Source organism: Dromiciops gliroides, chromosome 1 (assembly GCF_019393635.1).
Source record: "Dromiciops gliroides isolate mDroGli1 chromosome 1, mDroGli1.pri, whole genome shotgun sequence".
Taxonomy (NCBI): domain Eukaryota; kingdom Metazoa; phylum Chordata; class Mammalia; order Microbiotheria; family Microbiotheriidae; genus Dromiciops; species Dromiciops gliroides.
Window position 1 is genome coordinate 658,770,042 of NC_057861.1, and position 21,294 is coordinate 658,791,335.

Here is a 21,294-nt window from a genome sequence, read left to right on the forward strand (position 1 = left end):
GGGTATTCTAGAAAAAGTCCTAGAGCCAGCTGCCAGGGAAGGCCATGCAGGTGGGTCCCTGGAGAATTTTAAGAGGACCCTGAGATCAGTCTCAGATAGCATTGTTACAGGACTGCCTTGGGAGGTGGTGTGTTCTAGTGAACAGAGTGATAGATTTGGACTCCAGAAGATGAGGGTCCAAATCTCACCTCTGACATTTACTAGCTATATGACCTCGGATGAATTACTTACCTTTTGTGTGCCTCTGTTGTCTTATCTAGAATTTATGAGCTCCTTAGTGTAAGGAATTCATAGTGGGCAAACTCCTTTTACTAATGCACATCAGCAACTGCTCTGCTGTTAGTTGCCTTAGGGCACAGAAAAGTTAAGGGACTTCCCCAGGGTCTCAATGGATCCAGATCCTTCTGACTCCAAGGCTAGCCCTTCATTCATTGTACCAAACTGCCCCTTATTAAGCCTAATAACTATGTATAATATTGTTTCCATGGGAAAACTTATTGTAAGTTCCAATTCCAGGAATTAAGAATACATCTCAGCATAGGCAAATTAGAAGAGGAAGAAATAGTTTACCTGAGATACCAACCCACACATATCAGATTGACTCATATGACAGGAAAGGAAAGTGATAAATGTTGGAAAAGATGTGAGAAAATTGGAACACTAATGCATTTTTGGTAAAGTTGTGAACTGGTCCAACCATTTTGGAGAGCCATTTGGAACTATGACCAAAGGGCTATAAAACTGTGCATACCTTTGACCCAGCAATACCACTGTTAGGTCTATATCTCAGAGGTAATGAAAAAAGGAAAAGGACTCAAATGTACAAAAATATTTATAGTTGCTCTTTTTGCAGTGGCAAAGAATTGGAAATTGAGGGGATGCCTATCAGTTGGGGAATTGCTAAACAAGTTGTGGTTTATGAATGTGCTGTAAGAAATGATGAGCAGGCAGATTTCAGAAAAACCTGGAAAGACTAACATGAACTAATGCAAAGTGAAATAAGCAGAACTAGGAAAATATTGCACACAGTAATAGCGAGAGTGTGTGATGATCAACTGTGATAGACCTAGCTCTTCTCAGCAGTACAAGGATCCAAGCAATTCCAAAATACTCATGATGGAAAATGGTCTCAATATTCAGAAAAAGAACTATGGAGTCCAAATGCAGATCAAAGCATACTATTTTCACTTTTGTTGGTTTTTTGTTTCTTCTTTCTTGTGACTTTTCTCTTTTGTTAGGATTCTTCTCTCACAACATGACTAATGAGGAAATATGTTAAACATGATTTTAATGTATAACCTATATATCAGATTGCTTGTTGTCTTCAGGAAGGGGAAAGGAAGGGAGGGAGAAAAATGTGGAACTCAAAATCTTACAAAAATGAATGTTATGGGGCAGCTAGGTGGCTCAGTGGATAAAGCACCAGCCCTGGATTCAGGAGGACCTGAGTTCAAATCCTACCTCAGAACCTTGACACTTAGTAGCTGTGTGGCCCTGGGCAAGTCACTTAACCTTCATTGCCCTGGAAAACAAACAAAATTAATGTTGAAAACTATCTTTACATGTAATTGGAAAAGAATTAAACAAAATACTATTAAAAAAATAATCTATATCCCCTTAGTACAACTGAAAGGTAGCATGGTGCAATGGAATGGAAACTGGATTGGGAGTCACAAGACCTGGGTTCAAATCCCAGTTCTATTACTTAATAACCATGGGACCTCGAGCAAGTCACTTAATCTTTATGGGTCTCAGCTTCCTCATCTATAGAATGAAAGTGTTGGACAAGCCATTTTCTAAGGTCCCTCCAGCTCTAAGTCTATGATCCTATAAATTCCAGCAGAAATAACAAACACTCCTGCTACTGAAGGACCATAAGAGCAATATTCTGACCTCTGGAGGTTCTCGCATCAGCCTGGAGGGAGAAATAGAAAAGAAGCTCCTGTACATAGTAAACAAGCAGATAGAAAGAAACTAGCTAACATCCCAAGAACCCCCAGAAGCTACAGAAAGAAATTAAGTGGAGAAATGAAAGGGAGTTTCCCGGTCAGTTTCTAATGAGGAAAACCATGGGCAGATAAGGGATGTTTGGAAGTCAGGCACTGGTAAGCCAGAGGCTTCACTGCTGTTCTTCTTCATCTTGACCTTTCAGAATCTGGTGAAGAGGTGAGGTTCTATATAAGACAACGTTAATCTATTCAATTTGAAAGTTATCTCCAGGACCGCAGTGTCAAATACAAAAGCAAGAGACAGGCTCAAGAGAGTGAGAGGCAACATGATGTCATGGATAGCATGCTGGGCTTGTTAAGAACAACTAGGTTTTAATCCTGCTGCAGCCCCTACTGGTTGTGGGACCCTGGGCCAGTCATCCAAGCCCCTCTGGGCCTCAGTTTCCTTGCGTGTAAAAATGATAGGGTTAGACTTAATGACCTATAATGTCCATTCTAGTTCTAAATTTTTAATCTGCGCAGATGACTGTCACAGTCTCTGACATCTTATTATTATGTTGCTTTTCTGACAGGGGCTTACAGGTTTCCGTGGCAGATTGTATACTGATTCTTGGAAGTTATATAGCACAATACTTTAATACTTTAAAAGAACATAGTCACACAGTGTCCTTGTAAGCTACCACCTATATTTTTTTAGGTGATAAGACCAAGAGGTTAGAAGGTCTGCTCAGGAGCACATAGGTATATGACCCTAGCGATTATCACAGTGGCAGTGGAGAATCTTGGGAAAGTACAAAGTATTTCACAGGACCCCAGGCTTACCTTGACTTCAGAAAAAAATCCGTCACACCACACAATGCAATCCCTTGTTATATCCCTCCAGGTGACCTTTCAGAGCTAAATAAACCTAGCCAGAGGGTCAAGTGCTGAGATAGGAGGAGAGGCTTTGGGGATAGTTTGCTGGGGTTGTTCGTGTTGTCACTGTAATGATAAAGGTAAAGAAGAAACTACATGATACTTCATACTAGAAACATGCCTTGGAAATAAGGGTTGGATCTAAGTCATCACTGCTATAATGTGGGAGAAGGGAGGAAAAGTGACATATAAGCCAGTATTAATGAATTCCTTGCTCGTATACAGCACAAGTTAAGTAAAGAGTTGAGACTGCTGAGTAGAGTTGGAGAATGAGAGAATCATAAGATTATAGCATTTAGTTGCTGAAAGAACTGTGAGATTTAAAATTGGATATTAGATCATAAATCTCCCCTACTTAACCTTTCCCTTAATTTATTTCCCAGACTAGTAAATGGAAGAAGCTTTTGGTTTTCTAGATAGACCTTTTATTGTTATGGTAGTCACAAGGTGATGTTGATTAGAAGGATAGGAAAGTAGAAACACAATATAAATCGTCTTAAGTCTAAGCTTAGTCTATATTCCTTATAAAAACTCACCAAAAGAGAAGGCCACCTTTGGAGAGAGAGAGAGAGACCGTCTGTGCCGCGAAGTCAGGAGACCAGCCGAGCAGGAAAAAGCCCCACTTCCGTTCTCTCCACCCCGGAAGTCGAGTGCGTAGCAGGCAGTCTGACATGCGCAGCAGGCACACTGGTGGTCTCCTCCCCAAAAGGGTGGTCCTTAAAAAAAACTGGCGTCTTTCAGTTATCCTAACCGACTGTTAAAAACTTTCATATTTTTTTTTACCACAGAACCTTAGAGATTTTCTAGTACAACTCCCTCATGTTACAGATGGGAAACTCTAGCCTCACTAGAGAAGTGAAAGGACCATATCAAGGTTACAATGAGGTAATCAGTATATGAACCCAAATCTTTTGATGCCAAACACAGTAATCTTGACTGCACCAAACTGTTGAAAATCCACTCCCGATTTAAGTGCTATCATCCTAAGTGGAAGACTTTCTGCATGGTCTCAGGGTGCAGGAGAAAATACACTGGCTTTGAAGTCAGAATCAGTCAGTCAATAAGCATGTATTAAGCACCTACTGTGTACCAGGTGGAAGCAGAGAGACAACTCAGCAAATAGAGTGTTGGACCTGGAGTCAGGAAGACCTGAGTTCAAATCTAACCTCAGATACTTATCAGCTGTGTGACTCTGGGCAAGTCATTTAACCTCTGTTTTTGCCTTAATCCACTGGAGAAGGAGATGGCAAACCACTCCACTACCTTTGCCAAGGGAACCCCATGGACAGTAAGGTCCACAGGGTCATGGAGATTTGGACATGACTCAATAACTGAACAAAAAAATGTACCAGGCATTGTGCTAAGTGCAAATATATGAAATATATAAATATAAAGGCAAAAAACAGTGCCTGCTCTCAAGGAACTCAGTCTAATGGAGGAAGGGTGACCTGGGTTCAAATCACACCTCTGATGTGTTTACCTTTGTGACCTTGGACAAATCACTTTACCTCACTGGGCCTCGGTTTCCCTTGTCTGTAAAAGAGAAGGTGGAATTAGACAGCCCCTGATCTGCCTTCCAGCTCCAGCTCTATGGCTTCACAATTTTCTCATTATCTTTTGTTCTCAGAGCAGCCGGAGGCTCCTTAAGACACAGGTCCCCAACAGCTGATGGTGACTGAGAAAGACTTGTGTGCTGATCTCCCAGTTGCCAGTGGTCCCTTGCTATGCTGCCCAGCTGTTCCACCCAGCCCTGAGGCTCTGCTCTCCTGATTGTTGAGACTTTAGCATTTGCACTGGGGCTTAGATCCAAGCACAGCTGCACTCAGTCCATTTATCTTCCTGCAATTCTTCCCTTGGGCTTGCCCAGCCCCAGCCCCATTCCCAGCTCTGACTTTGGGAATAGCAGTCAAACCAGCACTGCCATTCCAGGGAAGGCTGTCAATCAGTTACCCTATGATCCCACCCCCACCCCGGCTGACTGAAAGAAATGATATCTGCAGTCACCTTGGGCACACACTGTGGCTTTAACTTAGTGTGCTTGATACCTTATTTGAAGATACTGTTTAAAGATGTATTTTTGTCTATGAAGTTTAACACTTTTTTTAATGAACAAACAATAGGTATCCCAGGACCCTGTATTCTTATATCTGAGCTAGTATTACTGTGGAATATACACAGTGCTAAAAAGGATCCATGAAAGCCTATGTAGTAAGAAACAAGCATGTGGAAAACTGTCCCCCTCCCCCAGATGGATGATCTGAGGTACAAGCTGTACAAAGGGACATCTGGATTGGAGGGGCCTGTCTGAGCCTGATACAGATGCTGCCCCACTGGAGCACCTCTGACCTTAGGGGTCTTTGACCCCATGGTGGTTGTTGTTCAGTTGTGGCTGACTCTATGTGACCCTTGGACTTTTGTCCATGCTGTTTTCTTGGCAAAGATACTGAAGTGGTTTGCCATTTCCTCCTCTAGTGTGCCCCAAATTTACAGATGATGAACTGAGGCAAATCAAAGGGTTAAGGGACTTGCCCAGAGTCACACAGCAAGTAAGTATCTGGTGCTCTATCCACTACACTACCTAGCTGCCCTTGACTCTGTGGAACCTTCCTTAATTATTATTATTGTACTAAAAACAATCTTTTCTTTTGAATATGGTGGTTCCTTTTGCATGAGAATAGAAAGAACCTACTCCTCTCAGAACAGCCTGCCCCTTCACATGTCAAAGATATATAAGCTGATTATTTCCAGAAATATCAAAAAAATATGAAAGGGAAAGTGTACGACTTGGTAGCTGCTGATATTTCTTTTTTTTTTTAGGGCAATGGGGGTTAAGTGACTTGCCCAGGGTCACACAGCTAGTAAGTGGCAAGTGTCTGAGGCCAGATTTGAACTCAGGTACTCCTGAATCCAGGGCTGGTGCTTTATCCACTGCACCACCTAGCCGCCTCCTGATATTTCTTAATCATCTTTATTTTTTAATAAAAATATACTTCATGGACTTCTCTATTCCTCTGAAATAACTGGCTAAACAATCTGTAGTATAATATTGTAATAGAATATTATTGTACTATAAGAAATAACAAGCAGGATGATTTCAGAAAGGTCTGGAAAGATTTGTATGAATTGATGTATAGTGAAGTGAGCAGAACCAGGAGAACATTGTGCGCAGAGACAGCAATATTGTTTGATAAAGAACTGTGAATGACTTAACTATTCTTAGCAATACAATAATCTAAAACAATCCCAAAGAACTAATGATAGAGCTTACTACTCACCTCCGAAGAAAGAACTGATGGAACACAGACTGAAGCATGCTATTTTTCACTTTCATTCATTTTTTCTTTAATTCAAGTTTTCATATACAAAATATGGTAATGTTTTACATTATCATATATGTATAACCTATATCAGATTGCTTACCACCTCAGGAAGGAGAGAGAAGAGGAATAGAATTTGGAACTCAAAACTTTAAATAAAAATGTTTAAAAACTATCTTGAAAATTAATCTATGAGTACCTTCAGCATGGATTTTCTCGATATTGTAGGTATTTATAGCTCTTCCCAGCCATATATCTTCTTTAGCATCACAGCCACATCCTCAGTAGTACAATGGGTACTGATAAAGTAGAGTTCAAATCTGTTGGCTCACTATAGCTTCTGATGAAAACTGATTGTTATAGGAAGGCTAAAATATCTATTCCATCTTACATCTATTTGTTATACTACTTCCAGTTTCATCCATAAATATTTTTTGAATGATCTGACTTAGCTGATTGTTATGCCAAGCTTTCTACAGGATCATTTTCCCCTCAACTGCTATTATGTGACAGGATGCTGCTAGTAACATCCATCTTCTTCATTTTTTGCAAATGATTTTGTACTAGAAATCAGCATTGCCTTCAACTGTCATGTCTCTGGTTGCAAGAGACAAACTATTTGCAAGCTGGAGTGGTTTCTGGGCTTTTTTGGCCTTCTGGCTGTGACTACTATTTTGTATTGGTTAAATTTCTCTGAGAAATATTGATAGAGTCAAAATCTTTACCTTTGCTCAGTTTCCATTTTTATTTTTTTTTGGAGTCAACAGCATGTTTCAATATGTCGAGTCAGAGCTGCTTTAATTGCACTTACTGTCTCTTCTCATCTTTATCCTTCTAATTTGGTATTGATTTTGGCCTTTGCCCTAACCAGTCAATAAACTGAGTATACACAGACAAGCTGATTCTGAAATGACTCCCACATCAGTAACCAATCATTTCCTGCCTGTTAAAATACAGTCAATTTCATTTTCTGTGATGTCATTCAGGGCTTCCAAGAAAACATTCATAATGTATAAGTGTGAGACTTCTCAGTGGTCCACAAGCCTTTACTCCCAACCCATGCTTTCTGCTGTAATTTTTGCTGTTCTCTCCTGATTCCATCTTTACATTGCAGTCGCCTGACTTCATCTGGAAGACCTTGTCGAGTTCTTTATATCATTTCTCTAGCCACTCAGTTTCTGGAACAGATGTTGGCGTATCAACTCGAATTATGTTCATGACGGTCAGTTTCCTTATATTAACTATAAGGTGTCCCGTGAGGTGATATTATTTGTTGTACACTTAAACCCTCTGTGCCAGATTCTAGAGTTTCTCCTCAAACTTTTCATCTAATTGTGATTTCTTTTTAATCTATTTTAGACTTGCTGTTTTTCAGTCGTATCTAACTCTTCATGATCCCATATGGGGTTTTCTTGGCAAAGATATAGAGTGGTTTGCCATTTCTTTCTCCAATGAATTAAGGCAAAGAGAGGTTAAATGACTTGCCCAGGATCACACAGATAGTGAGTGTCCAAGGCTGGATTTGAATTCAGATCTTCCTGTCTCCGGACTGGTGCTCTATCCATTGAGCCATCTTGATGCTTTTATTTTATACTTAGCTTAAAGTTAGGAAGACTCATCTTCCTGAGTTCAAATCTGGCTTCAGACATTTATTAGCTGGGTGATCCTAGACAAGTCACTTAACCCTGTTTACCTCCGTTTCCTTATTTGTAAAATGAGCTGGAGAAGGAAATGGCAAACCACTCCGGTATTATTGCCAGGAAAACCCCAAATAGAGTTACAAACAATCAGACACAAAACAACTGAATGGCAACAAAATGTAATAGCACATTTGTAAAGGAACTAAAAACCTATTGGTAAATGGCTGGAAAGTCATGGTATATAAATGTATGGTAGTCATACCATAAGGAATGACAAATATGAAAGATTCAGGGAAACACAAGGAAACTTGTAGTAACTGATAGAATGAAGCTAACAAAGCCAAAAGAAAAAAATCCACATAATGACTAGAGCAATGTAAATGAAGATAATGTTAAAAGGATCAGATTAATGTTTACATGGACAATATTGGTTCTAAATTATTAAAGTTAAAATATACATTCTCCCTTTCTGTTAACAAATAGTAAACTGAGGGGCAGCTAGGTGGTGCAGTGGATAAAGCACTGGCCCTAGATTCAGGAGGACCTGAGTTCAAATCCAGCCTCAAACACTTGACACTTACTAGCTGTGTGATCCTGGGCAAGTCACTTAACCCTCATTGCCCTGCAAAAACAAAAAACGAAAAAAACAAAAAGGGGTAGCTGGGTGGCACAGTGGATAGAGCGCCAGTCCTGGAGTCAGGAGGACCTGAGTTCAAATCTGGCCTCAGACACTTAACACTTACTAGCTGTGTGACCCTGGGCAAGTCACTTAACCCCAATTGCCTCACAAAAAAAAATGTAAACTGCAATAGCTAGAATTTATATAGTGCTTTGAGCTTAATATGTTAACTTATTTTATCCACAAACAACCCTGGGAGTTGTTATTATTATCCCCACTTTACAAATGAGGAAACTGAAGCCCAGGTTAAGTGACTTGGGAAGGCTCACAGAGCTAAGAAGTATCTAAGGCTGGATCTGTGGCCCTGGTCTTTCTAACTCCAAGTCCAGTGTTCTATCTTCTGCACCACCTAGCTGCAGGATAATAAGAAACAAGACAGAAACCCATTCTGGACAGGAAGATTTTAAAATATTAAGATACATATTCTATCTAGCTATATATCTACACTTATACTACATATATCACACATGAAATAAAATTTCATTATTTAAAATAAATGAAATTTAACAAAATAATAACCAAAAAAATGTCCTCTTTGCTCTGATTTGTGGTCTGCTTTTGTTTTCTATACAGATGGCAATATGTCTAGTAGTAGTTCATCTGGTTGGTCTTTGGATAAGTATCTCTAAGTAAGAGAATCAATAATGTTTTGTTCTAGTAATGTTCTGGTAATGATAGTATTCCCAGCAACTTCTGCCCTTTTTTCCATAATTCTACCAGCTGATGGTACAGTGGATAGAGCACTGGGCCTGGGGTCAGTTGGGAAGACATGAGTTGAAATCTGGCCTCAGAAACTTATCAGCTATGTGACACTGGACAAGTCATTTGACCTGTCTGCCTCAGTTTCCTCAACTATAAAATGGAGATAACAATAGCACCTACCGTCCAGGGTTGTTGTAAGGAACAAATGGAGATATTTGTTTTTAAAAAAAAGTTCTGGACAGAACCAGAAGAACATTGTACACAGTATCATCAACATTGAGTGTTGACCTACTGTGATGGACTATATTCTTCTCACCAATGCAATGGTGCAGAAGAGTTCCAGGGAACTCATGATGGAAGAGGATCCCCAAATCCAAGAAAAAAAAAGAAAGAACTGTGGAGTATAGATGCTGATTGAATCATATTATTTCTTTTGTTTTGGGTGCTGTTGGTTTTTTTTTTTCTTTCTATTTTGAGGTTTTGCATCACTGCTCTGATTCTTTCTCTTGTAGCAGGATTAATGCAGAAATAGGATTAATGTTATTATGTGTATATATATGCGTGTATATATATATATGTATATGTATAGAGATATATAGATATAACCTATATCAGATTACCTGCTGTCTAGGGGAGGGGGGAGGGAGGGGTGGGAGGGAGAAAAATCTGAAATTGTAAAGCATGTATAAACAAAAGTTGAGAACTATCTTTACATGTAATGGAAAAAATAAAATACCTCATACATTAAAAAAAAAAAAAGTTCTGGGGCAGCTAGATGGAGCAGTGGATAGAGCACCGGCCCTGGAGTCAGGAGTACCTGACTTCAAATCCGGCCTCAGACACTTAACACTTACTAGCTGTGTGACCCTGGGCAAGTCACTTAACCCTAATTGCCTCACTAAAAAAAAAAAAAAAAAGTTCTTAGGGGCAGCTAGGTGGTGCAGTGGATAGAGCACTGGCCCTGGAGTCAGGAGGACCTGAGTTTGAATCCGACCTCAGACACTTAACATTTACTAGCTGTGTGACCCTGGGCAAGTCACTTAACCCCAATTGCCTCACCAAAAAAAAAAAAGTTCTTAGCACAGTTGTTGGCACATAGTAGGTGCTTTGTTGTCTTTCTCATTGATGATGGAATGAGAGTGTTACAGAGGCCACCATTAGATTGCAAACTTCTTGAGAGCAGGGACTGACTTATGCCTTTCTATCACTAGTGTTTGGCACAGTGGACATAGTAGGCATTTAATAAATGTTTATTGAATAAATATTAATAAGTTGAATAAATAAATATTATTTAAGAAATTCTTGTCATTTTGCATATTAATCTTTTGCATGAGTTTTTTTATTATTATGACTTAGTGGTTAGGGTTCTGGTGATGATCCTTTTGATCCCCAATGATGTAGTAGACACAGTCTGTACTAGGAAAGTATATCAAAACGGTTGATTTTTATTAACCAAGGGTGAAGCGAAACCTGAGAGAGTGAGGCTGCTCGGTTTTTTCCTTTTTAAAACCCAAAGTTTGTTTATGGCAGGTGGTGGCTTTCCTTAATGACTTTTACTTATGTGCTCAATATTATAGAGCAAGAATTGATTACTCATCTTTCTGAGAGTAAAATACTGCTGCAAAAGGACACAAAATAAGGCTCCCCACAAGGAACCACTTGGGAAAGGGGAAATTAACTCTCAAATCCAATTAATGCCCTGGTTAGTACTCAAGACAGGCACAAGAAGACTGGCAGCCTGGCAGCCTTTTTAAGTCTACCCCTTAGCACCAGTACTGGGCCCAGAGGAGGGAGGTACTATTCCAGTTCTCCCTCTCCACTAAGGGGCCCATCTGTTCCTGATCCAGGAATGTAGTGAAACCAAATTCAGTCCTAGGGGAACCTGGCCACTTACGAGAGGTTCCTTTTCTCACACTTTTCAGTTTGTTACACAACTCCTCCCTGGCTGCTCAAGAGGAAATTAAACTTTAGTTTTGGCTCTTGTCTAAGGTCTTCCCAAAGTGAGGAGTTGAAAAGTACTTATTGTACAATGTGAATTGGGTATAGGACAGGTATTTATTTTCTCTACATGAAAGAAATACTGCACATAGAAGGCTCTCATCAGCTTGAACTGACAGAAGACTTAAAATAAGATTCAGTAACTTATAACTACTGTTACTCTCATCATCTCTCATTGACAGAAACTTAAAACAAACTGAACAAGCGGCAATATTAACTGCCATTTTATTCTGCCAGGAGGTTGCGATTTAAATATCAGGAGATGAAATGTTTTGTGGGTCACTTCTGCACTAGCCAAATAACTCCAGGTCCACGTCTCCAGGCAAGATAGGCCATGACTTGGCGTCAGCTTCTAGTTGATGGTCCTCTACTCTAAGCAGAATATCTGTTGCCAACACAACTTCCAAATTCTCACACTCACAAGACTATTTCCAAGTCTGTACACAGCCACCTCATGATTGCTGTTAAGTTATCGATGATGAAGGAGGAGGGAGGAGGAAGAAAGACAAGGAAAGAAGGAGGAGGAGGAGGAACAAACAAGGACAGAACAGCCCAAAGGCAGCATAGATATCAGGTCTAGACAGCACAGAATACAGGAAGCCCCAAGGACCAGGGTTTTGCAAGAGGCCTGTTACCATTATAATCAACATCTGCTTGGGGCCTGTTAGTCTTGCTGCAAGGGGCATAGGGACCTACAAAGTCAGAACTGTGGGGGGCAGCTAGGAGGTGTAGCAGATAAAGCACCAGCCCTGGATTCAGGAGGACCTGAGTTCAAATCCAACCTCAGACACATGACACTTAACTAGCTGTGTGACTCTGGGCAAGTCACTTAACCCTCATTGCCCTGCAAAAAACAAACAAACAAACAAACAAACAAATACCAGAGTCAGAACTGTGCAAGGAGAAGGAAACAGAAAAAGCCACGGCTAAAACTCAAGTTGAGTCATGAGAATCTGAGCCCAAACTCAGGAATTCATGCAGAAGGTGAGGCATCATCTTCCCTACCATATCGAGGGACAAACAAGCCTGCCCATACCATCCAAGAGTGTGGGAAGAAGCAAAATCTGACCCAAGCACAAAGCATCAGTTTTGTAATGAGGTTAGAGAGAGGAGTAAACAGAAGAAAATTCTGAGCACAAGTACATGGATTGAGAGAAGCTAACAGGGGAAACCCAGAAGGGAGAGAGTAATTCCACAGTAAATCTCAGGGAAAGAAATGCCCTGGTGACAAGGAACACAAGATTACCTGGAAGAAATGAAACAGGAGCTACAAAATGGAATGTTGAAGGAAACAATTGCTATTGAGGAAAGAATGGTGAGGAAAATTAATTACTTAGAACAGATCTTACCCAAATTAAACTCCCTGAAAATTAGATCAGGTCAAACAAAAAAACAACACCATGAGACAAGAGATATTAAAATGAAATCATAAAATGAAAAACAACAACTGCCAACCTAGAAAACAGGTCAGAAAGAGGGTAATCTAAGAATTGACAGGCAACCTGAAAATCAGGATCAAAATCAGTCCCTCTCTTTTTTTTTGGAGAGGCAATTGGGGTTACATGCCTTGCCTAGGGTCATACAGCTAGTAACTGTTTGAGGCCAGTTTTGAATTTAGGTCTTCCAGGGCCAGTGTTCTATCCACTGTACCACCTAGCTCCCCCCAAATCAGACTCTGAATAGTGTTGTCTAGCATCATTTTGTGCCCTAGGAAAGGGAAATTACTCAACTGTATCCCAAAAGTATGTGTTCTTTTTCTTCTTTTGGAAGTGGACCTTATTCCTCCTGGCTAGAGCATCACTTTACTTCAAAGTCACACTCATGACCTATATCAGAAGAAGACATATATATATATATATAATTGCAAAATTGGGAAATGCTTCCATAGTACTTTGTGCCTTTTTAAACACTCCCCTCCAGCAAGCAGCCCATGCCTTCATGCTGACTCCAAGATGCCCAGGGCCCCCAGCTATGGTGCCCCGCTAAAGTGGACAACCCCCCTCCTTCATTCTTTCCAACCTCTTCCCCACAGCTTTTTCCTACATCACAATTTACCTGTCCTTCATTTTATTCCTTTAAGGCCCTGATTTCTCTTAGACCTAATCCAATAATTTAATTGGGACCTCAAATAGTCCTCTCTGCTCTGAGCTTAACTGTGCTACTCTTCTCACATAACAATTCCATTTAAATAAGAGCCCGCAATGCCTTAAGATAAAGAAAGAGAAGTATGGCATTTTGATGATCATGACTGGATTCCCCTGGACAGGTGAAGCTATTTTAGGCTTAACTTCCTTAAGTCATCGGTTTATTTGTAAATTGGGCAGCTCGACCTGGATCAGGGGTTCTTAACCTGGGGTCCATGCCCTCCAAAGAGCCCATGGAGAAATTTCAGGCTATCTGTGAACTTGGATGAGAAAAAATTCTATATTTAATTCAATTTAACTGGTTTGCTTTCTAACCCTAATTTTTTTCTGCATTTAAAAACATTATTATGCAAAAGAATCCATAGACTTCACTAGATTGCCAAAGGAGTACATGAAATTAAAAAATATATTTAAGAACCCCCGTCTAGATTATTTTTAGTCAGCTAATCACTCAACAAACATTTATGAAGCATCTGTTGAATGCCAACCACTTTCTTTTTCTTTCTTTTAAATTTATCTAATAAAACAAGCATTTCCATAACATAGCAGATTTTTTTAAAAAGATGGTTCCATATAAAACTGTAAATCTATTATGTACAACTTGCTATTCCTTTTAAATATATAATAAAGTTATCCTGTAACTCTTTTGTTTTTCTTTTCTCCCTCCCTGCCAACCACTTTCCTAAACACTGGGGATACAAAGAAAAGCAAAAACAATCCCTACTTTCAAGTTGCTCACTTTCTTTTTTTTTTGCGGGGCAATGGGGTTAAGTGACTTGCCCAGGGTCACACAGCTGGTAAGTGTCAAGTGTCTGAGGCCAGATTTGAACTCAGGTACTCCTGAATCCAGGACCGGTGCTTTATCCACTGCGCCACCTAGCCGCCCTGAAATTGCTCACGTTCTTACAGGGGGGGCAAGCATTCAAGCTCATACTAAATATAGAGAGACTCTATGAGAATAACGTGAAATGCTCAGATGAAAGGTGAAGGCATTTTTACAGTTCTTTCCAGTTCTATCTTCATGGTTTTCTGACCACAAGGTATCATTGTGAAGCTCTGGCCTGTGCTTCCCCTTCATTTGAAAGAATGGGAATGGACGAGTTGTAAGAGAATATAAGGCTGCTCTTCTGAGTGGTGGAAGGGAGCAGCCAGGAGGGGATCATGGGACAGTGGTGGTCCTCAGTGCTTTCTTCTGGCTCAGAGACAGCTGAGCAACCAGCTGTGGATGCAGGTCTATAGGTAAATAGTTAATTAACATTTGTAGGAACATTTGCTGAGTGCCCGTGGTGTATTGACCACAGGGTATAACATATGGCCAAACACCCGTCCCCTTCAAAGTCCTTGTATTCTAAATTACCTCAGTGGGCAGCTAGGGAAGTCTTTTAAAGACACCAAGCAGGTACTAGTTGTAAGAACATGCTCTGTGGCATTTATGACCGGCACACCTCAGGCCAAATGGCTCCCATCCACCAGCCTGGAATTCATTGCTCCTCGTGGGCACAGTTATAATATGGCCCAGTGTTATCATGCCCCATGGAGAAAGACTAATGTCTTACAGACTACCTCCTCAGTATCAAAACTGTATACTTTCTCTGACTCTGAGAAGCTACTCTCTCCTCTGTCCCCCCAATTCTCAACCAATTCATTCAGATCTCATTCATTCTGGCTCTCCCTTTCCCAAATATATACTATTCTAGCGGAAAGGACATGGACTCTGAAATCAAAGGGTCCAGGTCCAGATCCTGCCTCCAATACTTACTGTCTGTATTGCCTTGTCCAAGTCACTTAACTTCTCTGGGCCCCAGTTTCCTCCCCTGTAAAGTAAGGGTGTTGTCCTAGAGGGCCTCTGAGGTCCCTTCCAGTTCTCAATCTATGATTCTGTAATATCTGTATCAATATCTATACCCATACCTGCATGTATATGTATGTGTATATACATGTATATCTACATCTATATGTATGTATATGTACATATGTATCTATATTACTTTTATATAGAGATAGATATAATATCTATATTATATATCTATAATCCAAGCTGCCTGTATGTCAGCTAGGCCTTTATGTGTTTTGGTTTTTTTTTTTTAGTGAGGCAATTGGGGTTAAGTGACTTGCCCAGGGTCACACAGCTAGTAAGTGTTAAGTGTCTGAGGCCGGATTTGAAGTCAGGTACTCCTGACTCCAGGGCCGGTGCTCCATCCACTGCGCCACCTAGCTGCCCCCCTTTATGTGTTTTAATCTGAGAATTCTAGGTTCTTCCTTTCTCTTCACCCATTCTAATCAACTTACCTCATGGTAAACTACCTATTTAGAAATAGTGACACCCCTGACTACCTCAAAGAGATCATCAAGAATATATTTACAATGGGGCAGCTAGGTGGCGCAGTGGATAGAGCACTGGCCCTGGAGTCAGGAGTACCTGAGTTCAAATCTGGCCTCAGACACTTAACACACTTAGCTGTGTGATCCTGGGCAAGTCACTTAACCCCAATTGCCTCACTAAAAAAAAAAAAAGAATATATTTACATAGTATGTGTACCATGGGGAAGGAAAAGGGACAGGATGCAAACAGTGTTTTGGATTGTCCTGAGTGCCAAACTAAACCCAGCTCTTCTGTTTCTTATTGGTGTGACCTTGAGTAAGTCATTTCACCTCACTTCAGTTTTATCATTTGTAAAATGAGGGGGTAGGACTAAATAAGTTTGAAGGTCCTTTTTAGTTTTAAATCCCATGTTCTTACCTTGTTCCAACAGCAGTCACTGATGCCCCAAAAGTTTTCCTTTTGGAGTTATATATCTCCCTCTAATGGAAGATGTTCAAATAAAAAAAATATATAAATGGTCATTTATTGGGTGAAGAGGAAAGGAGGTCTAGACCTGTGACTTATTGCTCTGGGGAGCTTCCAGTATGAAAACTCCCTTCATTTATGCAGATGAACAACTCCAGAAACTTGTCAATCACTTACAGCCTTTTTAAAAAATTTTTCTTTTTTTCAGTGAGGCAATTGGGGTTAAGCAACTTGCCCAGAGTCACACAGCTAGCAAGTGTTAAGTGTCTGAGGCCAGATTTGAACTCAGGTACTCCTGACTCCAGGGCCGTTGCTCTATCCACTGTGCCACTTAGCTGCCCCCACTTACAGTCTTAAAGAGTTGCTAGGGAAAATGAAATATTGACTCAAATCTCCATGGCCATACAGTTAGTATGTGTCAGAGATATGACTTGAATTCAGGTCTTTCAGCTTCTAAAGTAAGCTCTTAATCCACTGTACCCTGATGCTTCTCAGAAACTGCTAATGGTGTGAAAACTTGTTCAAATTCCCTTAAAATCAGATAAATTCAACTTAACAATTTTAAGATACCATCTTCTACTAAATTGGGCAAAAAAACCCCAAAAAACAACCCTGGAAAATTATTTTTTAAATTATCTTGGTGGGGTAATGGGAAAATAATTACTCTATTATATTGTTGTTGACATTATGTAGATTAGTGCAAATATATTTTGAGAACTATCAGACTATTAAAAAAAGACCTGTATGAGTTCCAAGTTCTATCCCTCTCTAACATAAAAAATAAATAAAAATAAAAATAAATTTTAAAAGACCTGTAAAATTGGACATATACTTTAACCTAGAACTATATCTTAAAGAAATCATGAAAAGGAGGGAAAGGACAGGTCTCTTTTTTAAATTTTTTTTTTTTTTTTGCGGGGCAATGGGGGTTAAGTGACTTGCCCAGGGTCACACAGCTGGTAAGTGTCAAGTGTCTGCGGCCGGATTTGAACTCAGGTACTCCTGAATCCAGGGCCGGTGCTTTATCCACTGCACCACCTAGCCGCCCCCTACAGGTCTCTTTTTTTAAAAAAATGCTTAGTTCTAACAGCAAAAATCCAGAAGCAACTCAAATGACCAGTAATTGGACCTGAGTTCAAAACTGGCCTCAGACACTTACTAGCTGTAGGACCCTAGACAAGTCACTAAATTGTCAAAAACATTGATTTAATTATGTAAGAACAAAGAAAAAAAACCAAAGTAATAAAGCTTTGTAGATACATAGATAATTCAAAAGAGTTGTAACACTTCTATGTTCCTACTTTCTAATTTTATTTTTTAAAAAACTATGGTATGTACTTTTTATAAGAAGAAACTCAATGTATTTATTATCTTAGAAGTTTTAATTCCAGAAGGAATATAGACACTAAAGTAGGATTAATTAAGTATAGGGGCCACAAATCAAAGAGTAAAAGACTAAAATTGAGAGAAAGGAAAGATAAAGAGAACCAGAGAAAGAAATCATTTTTAGAAAAAGACAGAAAATTTTAATTTAAAAACTAATGGACAAAACAGAAAGAATAGGAAGGGGGATTTTGCTTGATTATTTAATTAAAAGGGAAAAAAGAAGAGAAGAAACAAATAGCTAGACAAAAAGAACCAACAAGTTAAGAAAAACTATAAAACTAGGAAAAAGGGTAACAAAATGGGAGGGGTAATTGAGGGTGAGGGGAAGACAGCCAACAGAAATAGCATTGCCTTAAAGTAGATTAAGATAAAATAATTGAAGAGTCAAAAAAACTATGTTTACAGATGAAGAGGAGAAAAAAATCTTAATTAATAAAAAACCCAGTATCGGAGACAAAAGGGGAAAATATAAACCTAACTCTCATAACTTTAAATGTAAATGGATTCTGTAATACAATTAAATGAAAAAGAGTGACAGGTTGGATAAGAAAACAAAACACAATCTGTTGCTTAAAAGAAACACATCTTAACCCCTCATTGCCTTGCCCCCCCCCAAAAAAAATTAAGTGAAAGATTTTACATTTGGGGCGGCTAGGTGGTACAGTGGATAAAGCACCGGCCCTGGAGTCAGGAGGACCTGAGTTCAAATCTGACCTCAGACACTTAACACTTACTAGCTGTGTGACCCTGGGCAAGTCACTTAACCCCAATTGCCTCACTAAAAAAAAAAAAAGAAACACATCTGAAAAACAAAGACACACAGAAGAAAAATGAGAGACTGGAAGAAATTTTACTGTGGCAAGTCACTTAACCCTGTCTTCCTCAGTTTCCTCATCTGTAAAATGAGCTGGAGAAGGAAATGGCAAACCCCCCCAGCATCTTTGCCAAGAAAACCCTAAATGGGGCCACAAAGAGTCAGATACAATTGAAAAACAAGTAAACAACAAAATACAACATCAGATAGAGATCTTTAAAAATCCAGTTCAGAAAGGGAAACAGAAGGAAGTACCTAAGAAGATTCTTTGACCTGGATTATTCACAGATGAATGTTATCAAGCTTTTAAAGAATAATTAGTGGAGCAGCTAGGTGGTGCAGTGGACAAAACACTGGCCCTGGATTCAGGAGGACCTGAGTTCAAATCCGACCTCAGACACTTAACACTTACTAGCTGTGTGACCCTTGGCAAGTCACTTAACCCCAATTGCCTCACCAAAAAAAAAAGAAAGAATAATTAGTAACAATACTACAAAAGTTATTCTTAAAAATTAAGGAAGAAAGCATCCTACGAGATTCCTTTTATGAAATAAATATAGTCCTAATGCCTAAACAAGGGAAGGATAAAGCACAGGAGAACTATAGACCAATATCATTAAAGAATATTAATTCAAAAATATTAAACAAAATCCCATCAAACAGAAAACAATTCACCCAAGAAATCATTCATAATGACCAAGGTGAGTTTCTACCAAGGATGGCAGGATGATTCAACTAGGATAAGTCAATTAGGAAAATAGCCAATGTTATCATATTATAAACAAAAACATCCCAAATCATATGATTATCTCAATAGATGTAGACAAATTCATAGATAAGGTACAACCCTCATTAATGCTAAAAATCCTACAAAGTATAGGCATAGAGGCACCTTTTTCTAATATCATAAAAACTATCTATCTAAAACCAAAACCAAGAATAATATGCAATGGGGATACCATAGGACCTTTCCTAAAAAAAAAAAATCAGGAGTAAAGCAAGGATACCCATTTTGTTCACTATTTTATATAGTTCTAGAAATGCTAATAATATCAATAAGAAAATAAAAAGAAATTAAAGATGTTAAAATAACTAAATAGGAAGTAAAATTATCCCTATTTGTTGATGACATGATGGTTTACTTAGAAAAGCCTAAGGAATCAGCAAGGATAATAATTTAGACAATAGCTTCAGCAAAATTGCACGTCACAAAATAAACCCACATAAAACAGCAACATTTCTACATAATAACATAATCCAAGAGGCAGTGATAGAAAAGGAAATCCCATTCCAAATAACTGCAAAATATATAAAATACTGGAAGATCAATCTAAATACAGAAAGTACTTGGATAGATAGATTTAATTACAAAGTAATTCCTAAAGAAATAAAGAATAACTGAAATAGTTGGAGGAATATTAGTGCTTATGACTGGGCTATGCCAATGTGATAAAAAATAACAATAGTACTAAAGTTAATTTATACTTTTAATTACATACCAAATTATCAAAAAGACTTTATAGAAACTGATTAAATAGTAACACAATTCATTTGGAGAAACAAAAGATTTAGAATATCAAGGGAAATGATAAAAAGAGGTAGTGACAAAAAGGGAATGGTCCTTCCATACTTCAAGCCATGTTATAAAGCAACAGTCATCAAACCATCTGGTATTGGTTAAAAAATAGAGAGATAGATCAAGGGAACAGACAAGACAAGAGAGAATCAGAAACAGTGGTATCCAATAACTCAGTTTTCAATAAAGTGTAACAAGACATAAATTACTTAGGAAAGAACTCCTTATTTGAATTTTTTTTAAATGCTAGAAAAAACTAGAAAGTAGTCTGGCAAAAATTAGTCTTAAGTCAAACACCTTATACCATAGTCTACAATAAATTCAAAATGGACAGATGTTATGATGAAAGATCAAACTATAAAAAATCAGAAGAGAAGTAGATCATATATCTTTTACAGCCAGGAGATGTATTCTTAACCAAATAAGGGATAGAAGCAATTACAGAACATAAGATAGATCATTTTGATTGCATAAAACTGTAAAGTTTCTGCACAAAATAATCAATGTACTTGGGATAGAATGGATGTGGCTGAATGGGAAAGAACTTTGTATCAAATTGCTCAGATAAGGGTTTGATGTCCAAAACATATAAAACAATTAACATATGCACATATGTCTTTCTCAAATAGACAAGTAGTTAAAGGATATGATTGATAATTCTCTAAAGAATCACCCTCTATTAATAACCATATGAAAGGGGCAGCTAGGTGGCATAGTGGATAGAGCACCGGCCCTGGATTCAGGAGGACCTGAGTTCAAATCCGGCCTCAGACACTTATCACTTACTAGCTGTGTGACCCTGGGCAAGTCACTTAACCCCAACTGCCCTGCCCCCCCCCCAAAAAACCCAAAACCATATGAAAGAATGATCCAAGTCACTTAAAATAAAAGAAATATAAATCAAAACAATGTCAAGGTTTCACTTAGACCCAGAAAAATTTCAAAGAAGACACAAAGTTGGTGGGGTTGTAGAAAGATAGGCACATCAGTGCATTGTTGGGGGTAGCTGTTAATCAGTATAAACATTTTGGAAAGTTGTTTAGAAAATAAAGTGAATAAAATGTCTCTAGCCTTTGAACCATAGATTCAATTACTACACCAATCCGAAGGAGGCCACTAATATGAATAAATTTCCTACATACATCAAAATATTTATAGCAGCACTTTTTTTTTTTTGGTAGCAAAGAATCGAAAACAAAATAAATGTCCATAAATTGGGGAAGGGCTTAACAAAATTTGTACATGGATGTAATAAAATATTATTGTGCTGTAAAAGATGACAAACATAAATACAGAGAAGTATAGAAAGAGTTACTTGAACTGATGCAGAGTGAGCCAAGAAAACAATATACACCATGATTATAATAATGCAAATGTAAAGAACCA